Source organism: Neopelma chrysocephalum, unplaced genomic scaffold, assembly GCF_003984885.1.
Source record: "Neopelma chrysocephalum unplaced genomic scaffold, ASM398488v2 Primary Assembly neopelma1_91, whole genome shotgun sequence".
Lineage (NCBI taxonomy): Eukaryota > Metazoa > Chordata > Aves > Passeriformes > Pipridae > Neopelma > Neopelma chrysocephalum.
Window position 1 is genome coordinate 5096773 of NW_020897753.1, and position 15913 is coordinate 5112685.

The following is a 15913-nucleotide window of genomic DNA, read 5'->3' on the forward strand; positions in this document are numbered from 1 at the left end:
AGAGTGACCCTCAGCCCATGTCAGAGCTCTCCTTTTCCCCTGAGAGACCACAGAGGAGAAGAGAGTGTGGAGCTCCAAAACAGTCTGGGCAGAGCCAGCTTAAGCATGGAAAAAAAAATAAAATTTGGATTTCTGATCTCAGATCAAATTATTCTAAACTTTTCCCTGTGTGACAGCCAAAAGCTTCAGCATGGAAGCAAAGCTCAAAGTACCCAGGATCCATTTCAGGATATAAAAGGGTAATGAAGGACTCACCCATGGTCCTGCCAAGGCTTTTACGGTCTCGGCACATACTTTGCCCTGGCATCAAAAGTTGATTAAAGCTTCTCAATGAGGTGAGCAACATGTCCAAACAGCCTGAGGCACAAACCAGCCCGTGGTGTTACTAAAAGCCCCCACTTTTGTGAGCTGACACTACCCCGGACCGCAACCAAGGGCTGCTGGGTACCACTTGTGTGGGCACAGGCAAAGCAATGAGCACACGCCATGAACGTGCCTGAGGTGAGATCCAGCACCTCCCACGTGTTACTGGAAAACCCTTCCTGAACATCTGCAGCCATGGCACGGAGCTGGGGACTGTCACAGTCACTGGGGACAGTGGTTACTTACTGGTGATTGGCAGCAGCACATCCTGCTCTAATGCAAACTGAGCCCATGACACAGCCTGCGAGCAACCTTTTACTGTACTGCATGTGGTGCTTTGCACTGACACCAGGCACAGTGCTCTACTGGTCCACAGTCCTTCCATTTAATGCAAAAACTCTTGATTTTTGTAAACTTTTAAGCTTTTGCTGGAGAAAGTAAAGCAGTTCATTATTGAAAGGCATTTTTGTTTTCCAAACAGTGTCCCCTCCTGCTTTTCTTTGCTTGCATCTCACCACAGTTGCCTCCTAATCCAGTGTTGGTGAAACAAGGCTGAAGGTATTTTGGTCATGTTTTCACACTTGTGATGTACAGTTGCCTTGTCTCCTTCCACTTTCCTTCTGACTACACTCTGCTTCACAAATGCAGCCATCTGGCACAACATCTCAGTTTTTTTCTATCGACACCTGAGTAATCAGAGCCCTTTTTTTCTCTCTTTTTTGTTTTTATTTTTAAATAAAGCTGATGTTTCCAGTGCCAGTGCCCAGGGTTATATTAGGCAAACCACATCCCATTAATGAAAAGCAGCAGAAGTGAGAGGTCACTGGTATTAATGCTAGCAAACATTTAGGGTGAGATGAGAGGGGGGGAAAAAGCACCCAGCATTTTCAAAGAGACTATCACAAGTTATCTCCAGCACTTTGTTGCCTTCACATTGGTTTACAGCCTCAGGAATGGTTATTTTTAAAACTTAACCTCCTTCAGGTGTGTGCAATAGTGGCACCCTGGCACAAAGACCTGTGGGGCACCAGGGATGGCACATGTGGCACAAGCCAGAGCAAATCCAGCTTGGAGTGGTAGGAGGGCATTTAAAGAGCACTCAGCACTCATGAGGTATTTCCATATATTGTCAGTGTGAAATACATTTATGAAAACATTGATGGCAAAGTTGTGGCAATACACACTGCTGTATGGCCAAAGTTGCATCCCAAGAGATTTTTTTTTCCCAGTTTTATTTCAAAGGACATCTCTCAGACTTACTCTTTCTTGCTAACACTCACCTTTCCCATGCCAGAAATAAATTTGACAATGCTGACTTGATCTCCATCTGGCTGCCATCCCCTCCACACATCTGATCCTACCCCTGAACTCTGTCCCTCTTGAAATAAAAGACGGCCACCACCCCACGGACCAACTGACCTGGAAACCCTGCACAGAGATATATGGGCAGTGGAGCAGCTGTGCCAAAGGACGCTCACAAATCACACCCTCTGGGCACTGGGACAACTGGCAGAGAGACAGAACACAAGGGCTGCCTCTCCACCTCCCTCAGGCTCCCTCGCCCGACACCACTGCGGTCTGTGCTGAGGCAGCTCTGCACCACCTAAACCTGCTGCTCCTCTCACAGGCCTCTCGCTGCAGCCCTTCCAAGCAGGAGGAGTTGGGGCAGTCAGGAGCCGGGAGAACCATCTCCCACCAGCTCAACAAATACCCAGGGGCAGAGGAGCAGAAGCAGGATGGGGGATGAGAGGCAGAGTTCCTGTATGCACCCACCTGGCCAGTCCCTTGGAGTAGTGCAGCACGGTTGGGCAGGAAGCAGCACAGCAGCACCTGAAATACAGACACAAGGCCTCAGGCACGAGAGCTGGTGTCCCGTCATCCAAGCTGTCCCAAAACACAGGTGTCAGCAGCGTGATTTTTGCTGTCAAGATCAATGTGGAAAGTGCCATCAATAATGTGCCAGTACAGTTCAGTAATGACTCTACAGACTGAACCTGCACTGGAATCCCTGCTTATTCTTCCTGCTTGTTTTAAACAGAATTTTCCAACAAGTCCACTGGGCATCTGTGCCACATCAGCTTGGGGACTCTGCTTTGGTGGGTTAGAAAGGATTTTTTGATGCTACGAGCTTCCTCCCTCTGTGAGTGGTCAGCAGGGGCCACAGCATCCTTTTTGGGTGGATTTACAACTCACGGAGATGCCAAAGGGGAGGGAAGAAGTTTGATATGAAAAGCTCAATCTAGACCCCTTCAGAACCTGAATGCAAACTCAGAACGAGACTAGGACAATCTGGACTTGGGTTTGTGAGAAATACCTGGTTTTCAAGACACAACCACCTGGAAGATTCCCTTCTTCTCTTCAAACTGAGAAGAGAGATGGAGCAGTTAATGGGGGAAGAGAAAGGCCGTGAGAATGACAAGCTCTGTGAAAAGTTTCTTTGCAAATAACAGTTTAACACTAAGAAGTTAGGTTAAAATGGTTTCAAAGTCTAAAATTAGTTACATTTTAAACTAACAGCATATGCTTTTATTGTCTCTGATCTAAAATATAATCCCAGGAGGCTGTGAAAAGCATGCAAATTACGGAAAGCTAATTTGCTCCAACAGCGACACCTCCCATGTAGTTGGGAGGTCTATTAGACCTAGTGTACTCTCCATTATTTGCATATTAATAGCACCTGCTGAAATACTTTGGGATTTACTTTTCCTGCCAGCAGAGGGACAAAACAAACAAAAAATTGATATAAAATTCCTTTCCTACAGATTTGATGAACAATAAACTATTTAGACCGTGTGAAGAATGCCAAATTAGTGAGAGGCAATGGGGTAGGACTGTGACACCACCTGGGATTTTCAGAGAAACTGGACTGCAAGTCTGCTTAAAAAAAAAAAAATATCCCAAACCAAAAAAACAAACAACAAAAAAGGCCTCTCTGGAAAGTGCTGGGTAATTTGAAATCGCTCACTTGGCTCAAGTCTGAAGAATGGAAAAGTTGAACTAAAGAAATCCAGACACTGCAGCAAGAAAAAAAAAAAGAAAAACACGACAAAAAAAATCCTACACATCCACAAGCCCCGAAAGCAGAACCCCCCAAAGTGGACCTTGATTAAAAATCTACAAACTCCCAGGCTTTGATATTAGCCAGGCCTGCAAGGCCTAGTCTCCTGCACATAAAACAAAAAATAAATTAAAACCAGCTACAGCCTGAGATTTACTTAACAAGCCAACTTCCAGTCTCTGCTCATGACCACTGCTTCCCCTTCTGGCCCCCGAGCTATAAAAAAAGCCCCTTGTATATTCCTATAGCTCATCTTCCTCAGGGTGAGGGTGAGAGCAGCTTCCTTTCCACAGTAGCACATGGAAAAAGCTCCCTTTGCAGCGCCAGGCTGAGCCAGAGCCCCAGGCTGGATGTGCAACGCGTGCCTCTCTCTGCAGAGTGCAGTCAGGAAGCTGACCAGGGAGACAGGGACATTCCCCAGCACCTCTTTTTCCAAACAGGCAATTGCTATTCCTAAAGAAGCGCCAGCCATGTGCTCATATTCCCTGCAAGAGTTACAAGGGGCCTGTATTTCTCCATATTCCCTCTGCTTTAATTCCCATTATGCACCCTCTTTTACATAGGCACGGAAAGGCCCACCAGAGTTAACTTACTGCTGGTGTGCCAAATTTCTGTAGCATTTTAACTACCTTCATATTCCCAAATGAAGGAGGCAATTGACTTTAAGTTAAAATGATTAAATTGTTCTGTACATATTCAAAAAGTAGTGAAAGGGAGTTTCGTGCAGGACAACAAAGCACCGAAAAGCGCGGCAGCAGAGCTGAATCCGTCCCTTGGCACCGTGTGAGGGGAGTGAGGAGAAGAAGGGATGTTACTGGGAAATATAGTATTATTGGCCTCTTCTCTCTTCAGCACAGAGCCCAATATGTCTTTCAGCTCTGCACAGCCAAGTGAGACCTATGAAAAACGTGCTTGGTGTCAATGGTAATTACCGGAGGAGGCAATCAAACATTACAGCAACGGGGACCCCTGAAATGCTGCACACAGACAACTCCCTCCATGGCCGTCAACAAATGCTCCTTCTCATTAATGTGTGTGTAACTCCGAAATGCTGCAGCACTGGTAGCTATTAGTATTAGCTGGTAGCTAATTAGTAGTAAGTAGTAGAACTAGTTAAAGTTGCAGGATGGCAAGTGGATGCAAACCGGAGGGACTCGGCTCTGAGCTTGGTGGTAATTTTCAGCACATTTTTGCAGAGTCACGAACCTCTAAATAGCTGGAAGGGAAAGGGGTGACCAGAACAGTTGCTGGGAGGCCTCAGTGGATCAGGGCACTGAGAAACAGAGCTCCCTCCTTGTGTTTAAGGTACCAGCTCAAAAGAACTGAGCGTTGCTGTCATTCAGATGCCCTGTAAAATGGGTTTGTACTCCATTTCTAGAAGAGGAGGGCAGGATCTGCCTCCTTTAACTTTCCTATGTACCTGATGTGGGCTGGTCATGGATCCTGTGCTTCAAGGATGGCAGGAGCAGGCATGGAGCCTCGGAAGGGGAACCTGTCCTCTCCCAACCAGGAACACGTCCTGTCCTGGGATACAGCAGGGCCTGGAGACATGGCTGTTACTGCTGCCATGTCCATGGCTAAAAACATCCTGTGCTGCCTCACAGCACTGCCCCAACCTCTCTGTAAAGTGTTCTTCCAGTCACAGAGAGCCCTGTATTTGTAATGACAGCAATAAAAATAATAACAGTAATAATAATAAAAAAGCCACCCTAGAAAGCAAAACTCTATTATAATATTACCTGTTATAACAAATTGGATGTTCCTTACGTGAAATTTCATGAGCAATTAGCAAACAGAATTATCCACAAACCTGTGTATGCCCTGTTATCCTTGCAGTGGTTTCAGCAGCCACATTCCCAGCCTGCAGTTTGCTATCCAGCAGCTTCCAAACCACAGCTTTTTCTTCTTTCTTTTTTTTTTGCATCATGAAGTTCATGGCAGGCAATGTTTTACCATCTGCACACTGGGGGAGAAAAAAAAGCAAGGGGAAGAGGATCAATATATACACTATGTTTATATTCAGCAAGAGCATGTTGCAGAGTGGGGAGCTGTGATTTTGGCATTGTGTGGGAAAGGATCCTTAGTGGCACTACAGCTGGAAAAATTAGTGGAAAATCAGGGAACTGTCTTCAGTGACAAACTTTCATCTGGCAAGTTACAGTTCTGTCGTAGGAAATGATACCTTAGACTGCAGCTAATTTGTGAATCCCAGAAAAGGCAGATCACTGATTCTTCATCAGGACTGCAGAACCTGATCTATAAAAATTTGGGCCTCAGCAGGAGGTTGTGTCTAAGTGTGATTTGCATTTCAGTTCTTAGTGCACCACAACCTTCCTGCAGCACTATCACAATGGAAGTTTTTGGTCTCAGTGTGCTCAAAATACATATCAAAAAAATAAAAAATCCTGGTACAATGGCAGCCAGTTGTTAATGGGAAGGAAAGTGGCATTTGTGTTCGAATTGTTTCACAAAACACCATTACATCAGAGTCTTTCATCATTTTGTGGGGGATCGAGTCCCCTGACACCATCTTCGGGGACCTCATGTGGTGCTTGTCACTATCATTCCACTTGCACAAACACCCCAGCCCTTTCAATTTTTATCTACCCAGAACCCAGAATATGTAACATTATTTAGTTTTTGTTCCGTATGAAGAATCCACAACAAATAAAAGCCATTTCCCTGAAAAAACAAGGCTGTGAGTGACGGTTAAGGGAATTTCAGGCAGACCCCCTTTGCAGGAGGGGCAGCAGCTCTGCCGTCCCTCCCGCTGACTGATGGCACAGCTCCAGCTCATCCTACATGGAGCAGCCACCAGCACTGGCAATGATGGCATGATGCTCACTTGTTTCCCTAAAAAACTGTCTGGGTCAAGCTCTGAACCCCGTGTATGTGCTGGAGATGAATTATTCATGGCAACAGGAGGGTTTCCCTTCACTGCCGCTGAATCAGGGAGAGGGGTTTGCAGAGAGAGGTAAAAAAATTCACTCCTGACTCCTTTAGCCAAGGAAATGTTCCACGTCAAACCCTCACAGCCTCTTAACCCAGTGTCAACAGAGACAGGTCTTCATGCCCTTCCTGTGTGCTTGGGAAGCCAACTGAGCCAAGCTCTCTGAGAGGAATCCAGTGTGCAGAGCTGTCCATGGGCCAAGGAAGAGGGTTATTAATGTTCTGGCACAGCCCTGCTCCCTCTCCTTGCTGCTCATGGAGCCAGCTTTTGTCCTGAAGAGCTACACACGACCACAAATTCAAATTCACATTTATTTTTGCCATTCGATCCCTGTTTTCCTATGTGTAGAATATTACTGCCACTTACTCAGATATGGCTAAACTCAACGACCCTTTCCAGGGACACATTCTCCAGCTGATTAAATTTCCAGGCTCCAAACCTCAAAGCCCAAGTAAAGGGTGCAGGAGTGTGTCTGCCACATCAACATCTCAAGTGTGTTTCCAAGTTTCTTTCTGCTTTTGCTGTTGACAGGAGTTTTTAGTGACTTGAGCAGGTAGAGGCTGAATGCAGGGAATTTTTTTCTACGTATTTCAATCCCTCTCTCATTAGAGTTGTTGCCATGTTGGGGCCCAGTGATTTGTTTCCCTGCACAGTGCTGCAAGCTGGCATTTGCAAGATTGCAGCACTTTGACTGTGAACTTTCATACCAGCTGCTCCCCTGTGACAAATGGAAATCAAAGCTCCACACTGAAGGTTGTGGCTCTTCTTGGAACACACTGAGTGAAGTGGGTTGTTCCATAAAGGAAAGGCCAAGTTTTGGGGAACTCCCTCCTGTATCCCAGTGCCTCTAGTCAGAGACATTTATGAGGGGTGAATCTGAGACTGACCCTCTGGGATTTCTGGCCTGGGACAATCAGTTACTTTTCAAAATGTTTGCTTTCACTCCACTGAGTGTCTGAGAGCCCAACAGGAATATTTCAGGCTGAAAAAGAAGTCTGGTCCTGAACTTCGTGCTAAAAATAAATAAACAAAGAAACCTTCACACAAATGCAGGATAAATAATTTTTTCTTTTCTTTAAGGACACTTGTTAAGAGCACAGAAAGGAGTCAGAAGTACGGCTTTTACTGACTGCTCTGCAGCTCAACATCTCTGGCATTCAAAACATACAACTTCTGTGTTTGTACTACATTTCCCTAACAGCTTACATCGAGGCCAAACACACAGTGTTCTGCAAAGGTCCTCTAAAATAAGCTTATTTAAAAGAGCAAGGTCAGTGCCCAACACATGTCAGATTCTGTGAGCAGAAATCAAAGAGTTTGGAGCAAATGGAATATGTCAGAACTCGGTGGATTTCCATGCCAGGCTCTTTTACCAAGTTCACTTTGTTGCTGCCAAAACCAGTAACAATCTCATCATATGGACTTCAGCTTTGGAAAAGTGTCTGAAAAAAACCCCAGTCTCTGTACATGGGCTACTTAGCTCAATAAATGAAACTAAGGCATAAATGTGTTTATCTGGACATGCTATTTATTGTCCCTGTAACTGTATTTTTCCTTTAATGGGACACACGCTGATTCCATGCTTCAGCCCTAGGCTCTATTAAAATCAAATTAAAAGCATTAGTAATGTAGTTAATTCCATTTATAACATGGCCATCAAGAGAAAAGAGAATATTAAAATAGGAAAAAAATATAAATGGGATTTAAATTTTTTTAAAAAAAACATAGTTCCATTTGGATCTCTGCATTTTTTTTTAATAAAAAAGGGAAAACTTTTTCCTCTGTTCAGATAAAGTAACTCTGCCCGGTCTTTTAAACCATATCTTGCAGACTGATATTTGTGATTTCAATTAAAATATGCTATTGTCACTTTAGCCTCCCTCTTTGGTATTTTAAATTGATCCTAATGGCTTTGCCTTAAGTGATTTGCGTCCTGTAGTGAATCCCTGTCACTTACAGCACCTCCCACTACTGCCCTCCCGAATAATCACTACCAGATAATCACTCCTTCCCCCTTCTCCCAGCGTCATTCCTGCTTCCCCCTGACTCCACATGCTGGTACTGGCTGCGAAGTATTTGCTCTTTACCATCTTTAACATATGGCTTGTTGCTCTGGCACAAGGCACACAACAGTCAGGGATTTAAAAGAAGGATAAAAGCTGCATGAAAAAGCCAAACTGGTGGCTCTGGAGTTAGGCTTGTGTGTCTCCGGCCTGTTTTCCAGAGGGTGAGGAGGAAGGGAATTGGGTTGGGATTACCACACCTCCAGCACTGTACTCACAGTGTACATCCTGGCAGGTGCTCACACGGCCCAGGTCCACTTGCTGCTTCCTAAGAGAGCTCTGTGAGATGGACACCATCAGAGGAGAACCTGTTTAGGAAAGCAAAATTCCCATTGTGGACTTCCCACCATCAGCAGAGCCCCTCAGGTTTTGGCTGGGAGCTGCCCCTGCCTTGACCCTCCACATCCCAACCCTTGCACACCCTGGTGTGCACAGGGAGCCACGAGCCTTCTCCTCCTGAGAGGAGGGTCCTTTCTCCTTTGCCTTTCATGGATCTCATTATTAATTGAAAAATCATTTAGTTTGCATAATTGTCCTCTGCCATACATAATTCCAACCTTTCTCTTTAAATTGGCTTATTAAACTAAATACAGTCTTCTGGTTTTGTGGCTTCAGCTATCAAAGCTTCTAGATGGACAGTCAGGGTGAGGTGGAGAAAAAAACAAACTAATAATATTGGGAAGCATCTTTTTATGTACATTTATGAGATCTACCAGCAGGTGACTCCATTCTAAAATATCTGTTTTTTCATAGAATAAAATGCTTTCTTTCCTACACCCTGATCATCATCATAATGCCCCACTCTGAAAAAAACCCAGTGTTAAATAAATAGCACTTTCACTTAAGCTATGAGCTATTTCTTTCTGAATAACACATAAAATTGAATTAGAGAGATTCGGTGTTTTCCAGAGCAGCCTGATCTGTTCCTGTCTAATCAGACCTGATTAATTCAAATCAAACTGCAAACCTCAGTTTTATTTTGCTTTAAAAACTTGAGATCAACAACAAGTCAGCAGTATGTAGATATCACAGAAGCAGTTAACACAGAAAGCCTACAGACACCGACTCTCATAGAGTCAAACGGATATGATTAAACATTTGGCATCATTTATTAATATTTTATATATTCAAATATATACAGAGCAGATAGGACCAGTCAGAGGGATGCTCTTCACCGGGGACAATTATATTTATGCCTAAGAACAGGAGATCCAGCTTAGGTGTCAAAGGGTGTTTCTTCAAAACAGAAAAGTTATTAACAAATCATAGGGTTATGTGGGAGGGTTTGTAACACAGAACTGCACTAAACCATGCAATGATCTACACAGACAGTCAAAGTGTTTGTGTGGTACTGAGCACAGCAGAATAAATTAAGTAGGATAAAACAAAATAAAACAACCTCACAAATGCAAGATTGCAAATGCAAACCAGGCAGCCGTGCAAGGGGTATTTCAGAGCTGTACTGAGCCATTATTCCTGTGGAATGTGGGCTCAGAGAGGCTCCCAGACCTGACCAGTCTAATCCACATCAGCCGGGCAGACGCAGGGTCGGGAGGCTGACTGTGGACTTGGGCGCTTGGCACAGCTGTTTTCCTTAGGTGCAATCCACTTGTCACTAGTGGTGGCACTCTGCATTTGCTGTATGGCAGCATATGTGCTTGCCACATTTGGGACCCATTATATCTCTTTCCCCTGCAGCCACTTCCCTTCCCTTCTCGTTAGCTGCATGTCCATATATTCTTCCCTGCTCTCCCGCCACATCGCAGTGCCAGCTCTTTGCCCCCTCTGCTTGCTCTGCTGACTGCACACACTGCCTGTGCCAGGGACAAGCTTCCCATATTCCAGCCAGCTGGAGATGGGGCAGAATTTTTATATACATTGCCAAATTTACATGTACATATGCACGTGTGTGCGTGTTTGTGTATGTCCATGCAGACATGCTCTATAAGAAATCATACCTATTCCATCTCTGAAACACTCACCTGTTTAGAAATAGTTTTGCTACCAGGGAGAGCACACAGAGACAGAGAAAAGTTGAAGAACAGCCAACAAAATCTTTCAAATGTGGTGAAAACCCAAACTAAAAGCAAAGGTGGAAAAAAGGGAGGGGATGGGCTATACGTTCACGTTTCAGCCTCTGCAGTTAAAAGCCTGGTTACTGCACTAGCACAGACCCATTAGGAAATGCTGATATATTGGCTTGCAGATGAAGCAGTACCTGACTGCCTGCCCAAAGAGGCACTTAAATGTTTCCGCTTGCTTTGTACACACAGGACTGACTGCAGGACTCATTTTTGCTCAGTGTTGGGTCACTGCATACGACAACAGTTAAGAAGAAATTTGGTTGATGTCTCATTTTGAGGGGCTCTAGTCCTGCCAGTCTCCTGACTCCAGGTACACACAGTTTCCTACCAGGATGCTGGGACACAGGTACAGAGGAAGACATCTCCAGTGTGGAGAGATGAGCTTGCCCAGGCGAGTTCCCACTAAGCAGTGGGAATCCAATGGAGAGTCTTCCTTGGACTCCCTGCAGGTGTGGGTGTGCAGCCAGTAAAGGAACATTGAGCTTCAGATAAAGGAGCTTTTCACTCTTTTAAAGAATATTAAAAATGCAGCAGGCTCTGATTCCCATTTTTACAGCTATAAAGATGTCCTTGATTACTGAAATTCAGATAAGGTCAGATTTCCTTCTCATCCCCCTCCAAACCAGAGCATCCCAGGGTTTGGAGCTTCACACCTGAAGCCAGTCAAGTGGAGATGCCTCTGGGAAATGCAGACCCACATTCAGCTTTTCATTTCCAGATACATGAGCAAGTTAAAATCAAAATTTCCACTCATAGTAAACCTCCAACCTCCAAACTCTAATTAAACAGGTTTTAAAAAACAAAACAGCAAACAACTACTCAGCTTTGATCTGCTTCTTTTTTCATTAAATTTATCTTTAAGTATTTTCTAAACCTCTCATCCCAAGGAAGCAATCACAAAAACCCATTAGGGTTATTTTTATACAATGGCAAGAACACTGAATTACCTTCCTGATGTAGTTCCTGTCTAGGTAGGCGGCACAGCCAAACCTGGATCTGCATGTCCTGTACACCTGCTGGTTTTAAATGCTACTCCAAGGCAGCAGTTGGGAAAAGGATGTTCCAGTTGTGCCCTGGGTGGGCTCATCCCAGGGAGCTGCTCTCAGCAGCTCTATTCCTCACCTCATGATTGCCTTGTTCAGCAACAGGTCGGCCCAGCACAACCCCTCACTTACTTCCAGGCTCTTTAAGTACCAGTGACAGAGGATGAACCATCTCTGGCTTTATCTGCAGCCCCATTACATTAATGAACAGCATTACACAAAAAATTGCTGCCGACAACTAAATCCTTTCATAAATAATGATGCTTTTGGACATGTCCCTCCGTTCTCCCACCCTCTTACACATAAACAGGGAGAAGGTTTAGAAAAACCAAAAAAATCAGGGTAATTTTGGTCTTTTCTTTGAGGCAACTATTCATGGATCAGCTCAGGAAATCAGTCTGCTCACTTTGGGATGCACTTTTGAGGCAGTTGACTGAACAGAGAGAGAGACCATCCATAGATAAACCAGAGACAGGTTTTCCATTGGTACCTGTTGCTGCAGGAAAAGTCACAGCTGGGTCAGGAAAGGTGAAAGGATGGAAAATGCCTGTCCATTTAACATAAATAGTTATACCATGCACATACATTTTGTGCCATCTCGCTGCCCTCAGAACCGTCAGGAACGTTAAGTAGGTAGGAGGCCCCTCTGAGCAGGGCAACACTCCCAAAAAACAGCCTGTGGGGCTAAGAAGGTTCTGCAAGCAACAAACATGTGATGGACTTTTTAGTCATGGCCATCCCTGACAGAGCAGCTGATTCTCAGCACAGCAGCGGGGACAAGGTACCCGGAGGCTGCGCAGGTCCCACCCAAGGGGGAGTTAGGTGAGGATGCTGAGCTTTGCTTTGCTTTGCTCCACCTTCTGAACAGAAGGGTTCTGCTTCTTGGGTGAATTTTGTTCAGCAGCCCCAGCCACACCATGGGAGCAAAAACTTTGAAACCTCCTGGCTGAGGAGTTTGGCACTAAAGCTCCAACCTGTGACCCGGGTCGAGTTTTTATCAGCCGTCAAGAAACAGCTCTTGTAGTACATGAATGGCCAACTCAACTGCTTGGAGAAAGGAGCTGATTCAGGCTGCCAATATTGGCTCTTACACAGATAATAAACTAGACTGGCCTTTCTCCTGACATCACACTTCAATCAAAAACTTTCTCGCAAAATGTCACTTTCAAAGTTGCAGCTTTAAAAAAAAAAAAAAAAAAAGAAAAAAAACTCTTTATAAAAAATTCATGGCCACAATGATCTGATAATGCAGCTTTCTGATACCAGCAGATGTTTTGTCTAACATGTTCCCTGAAGCTGTACTCTGTGCCTTCATATCTTTCATTTCCAGTTGCTATCTGCTGACTGTGGGATGTCATGTACGTACCCTATAGCGATGCACAGCAATTCGCATCTCACACCGCCGTGCGTAATGAGCTTCACAAGATGCTTGTCGCAATAACTCCGCACTTCCCCAACCATATGGAACACAACACTCCAAAGCCCACAGACACTTTTTTTTATTACAGTTCAGATCCTTAAAACATAATCTGTGTGATGTCTAGTGAATGTACGTGAAGAGCTGCTGAAAACAAAGTTAACACTTGTTCACATCATCTGTTACAAATGTCCAATTTGGGACAATAAATTTCCTCGGAACCTGTTCTTTTGCTGACTCGTTGCTTTATCTTTTTTCTCTTTCTCTCACGTCGTTTTTTTTATGAACTATGCATATGTATTAAATGGGATTTGTTGTCCCTAGATACCAATTTGCATAAAGTGCAAGCCATCATTGGTTGGAGAGAAGCAAATTACTTCTCCAGCAAGATCACACTTCTTTTTTTTTTTTCTTTTTCTTTTTTTTTTTTTTAATTTTAACAAACCGCAGGCAGAGGCTGTTAACAGCACTTAGCCAGATATGCAAAGTATCACTTTTCTCAAAAGCAGCTTGATCAATGAGCAAAAAAAAAAAAAAAAAAAGAAGAAAGGGAAGGTATTATTCAGTTAAGTACAATGCAGAAATGTCCCAAGACTGAAGCTGTTCACCTGTAACTTGAGCTGCCTGATTCCCAGTTAAATACAATCCCAGTATGGCTTAGCACTTGGGACACAAAGCAAAACAGCCTGACTGAGCAGAGCCTCTCAGGATCACCATTCCCATTGTCCCCAGTGTGTTCCTGTAAGTCCCAAGTGGTTATTCCACGTGTTGCTCAGCTCCCTCACTCATTCCTTGCTTGCTTGTTCCTGTCCCCACACATTTATTCACTTTGGGCACTCCTGAAGGGCTTGAAATGCCTGTACAAGTGCAGGGAGGCTCTCTGATGCCCTGCCCTAATTTTCCTGGCTCCCTGGCACAGGGATGCATCCACAGGATGGCAGCTGCCATCCTAGCAGGCTTTGGACAACTACAATCTCCTTGTTTTCCTTGTGCTCCTCATTGTGCACACCTGGGACACGTTGGCAAAGAGCCTCGGCTGGAAGATCGTGACAGATTCCCAGGTTCAGAGCAGCCCTGCACGAGCCCTCTGCTTCTGGGGAGGAGGAGAGACAGAGCAGGGGATTTTACAAATTCCTCTAGAATCAGATTATCTGAGCAGAGCTGTGATGCACAGGCTGATGTACAAGTGCACCAGCCCACCACTAAAAGGATTTGCAAGCCATGAGCCAAGCTCAGTTAAGAAGTGTGAGATAGCAAAACCACTGAAGGGAACAAATCAGCAAGGATGCTGAGCTGCAAAGTTTCCAACCACGTCTGAACTTTCCAAGAATTTAGTGCTGGGACATTGCTGTGGGTGCTGGGGAGAAGGGGTCCTTTTTAAAGATAATCTTTTCTTCTGTTGAGCTCTCTAAAACTGACTGGAGGATCTGCCTCTCCCTAAACATTCCCTCAGAATTCAATCTCAAATCCATCAATATGATGTGTTTGGATTATTTTACTTCTGAATTTAATGGACAGATGATGCTTTCTTAAGAATGGTTCCTGGGATCACACATAACATTAGTAATTGATTGCAGACACAGGCCAGTTAACCTGGGCAGAGGTGAGGACTTGATGCTGAGGTGTCTTTCAGGGAGCTGTGGGTGCCAAAAGAACAAGGAAGGGCCCAGAGTGAGTCAGTTCTCAAGAGACAGTCTGTATTTTCCTGCATCTATCCAAAGACACACAAATACCCACAGATTTTACGCTGTGTGATGATTTGAAGGTGGAAAAAATAGTTTCCGTCTGCAGAAATATTGGCAACTTCCTGCGGCTTTTGCAAAAAAGGCAAAAATGCCCCAATTTCACACATCTCTCCTATTAACGTTTGCTGCTTTGTTTCCCTATTTATATTTGTCACATTTAAAAGGAGTAAAATAGAATTTAAAAGAAGATCCTGACTCCCAAATGAGCACGGAAGCACAAAGAAGTCATGCAAAGATTATGAGAAAAACTCACATGAGGGAATTAAGTGGAGGCTTTGAAAATGGGGCTTTTTTTTTGTAACCAAGGGCACTGTCGCTGTTAACCAACAGAACTGCTGTGGGACTGGGTGAGCCCTGTTTGGGACGCTCTCCCTCAGACAGGGAGAAGCGCACGGAGCTCGTCTCCCCAAATCTGCAGCTTTGAAAGGCGGGAAGGATCAACAACGTTCTCTCTGAGGCTCCTCTCGCTTGAAATGCCTGGCACGCTCACCTGGCAGTGCACAGAGGCCGTGCCTGGGTGCCTCAGTACAGGTGCATCTGCAGCCCCATCCCTCTGGAGACAGACATATCCAAAGAAATCCACTGCTGAGCTCATCCCAACGCCGCGGATGAGACCCAGCTGTACAGGAGGCGCCAGATAACATGCAATCATGGTCTCCCACTGCAGCAAATTCTACATAAACCCAGGCCTTTGAAAGAGCAGTAGTAAAAAAAAAAACAAATGTGTTTTCCTCATTCCTTATCTGTACCTACTCCATTTTACCTAAGGCTCACTATTAGCTCAGCTGGTGATGTCACTTACTTCACTGAAACCTGTTATCAGGAAAGATTTCTCCCAGGATTTTCTGTTTTGCCGGCGTTGCTCTTTGTGCAACGTTGTATTTCATTCCATTAGATAAAGGGTTAAGTAATTCACGTTTTACCCATATAGACTAAGTTATACTCCCTGTGGGTTGCTGGCTTCCTATTGGCTGGAACAATGACCTTGGAAACAGACAAAAATGATGCATTGTTGCAATAAATATTATAGCTTGCACCTGTTTCTAATTAAGTCTGCCAAACAATTTCAGAGATACTGAAAAGAGAAATGCGTTGGCTTCTAATCGGGTGTTCTTTACTGTTTGATCTGGATTTCTCAGCCCCCCACATGACCTCGCCTTCTTGGTTCTTGTTTTTCTTTTTCTTTTCAG

At 44.5% G+C, this 15913-nt stretch overlaps 2 long non-coding RNA genes across 3 annotated transcripts in view; one reads left to right on the forward strand and one right to left on the reverse strand.

Annotated features, from left to right (window-relative positions):
- The window catches only part of LOC113972345, a 155782-nt gene that overhangs the window by 135556 nt on the left and 4313 nt on the right, over positions 1-15913 (forward strand). The window contains exon 15 of the long non-coding RNA XR_003535861.1: positions 10708-10828. This is a non-coding gene — a long non-coding RNA (uncharacterized LOC113972345). The remainder of the gene's footprint in view (positions 1-10707; positions 10829-15913) is intronic.
- LOC113972344 overlaps positions 1-15913 on the reverse strand; it is a 257652-nt gene that overhangs the window by 14881 nt on the left and 226858 nt on the right. For both annotated transcript variants that reach the window (XR_003535859.1, XR_003535860.1), the window contains exons 8-12: positions 8653-8742; positions 7293-7384; positions 5232-5384; positions 2678-2726; positions 2137-2193 (exon numbers count right to left, since the gene is read on the reverse strand). This is a non-coding gene — a long non-coding RNA (uncharacterized LOC113972344). The remainder of the gene's footprint in view (positions 1-2136; positions 2194-2677; positions 2727-5231; positions 5385-7292; positions 7385-8652; positions 8743-15913) is intronic.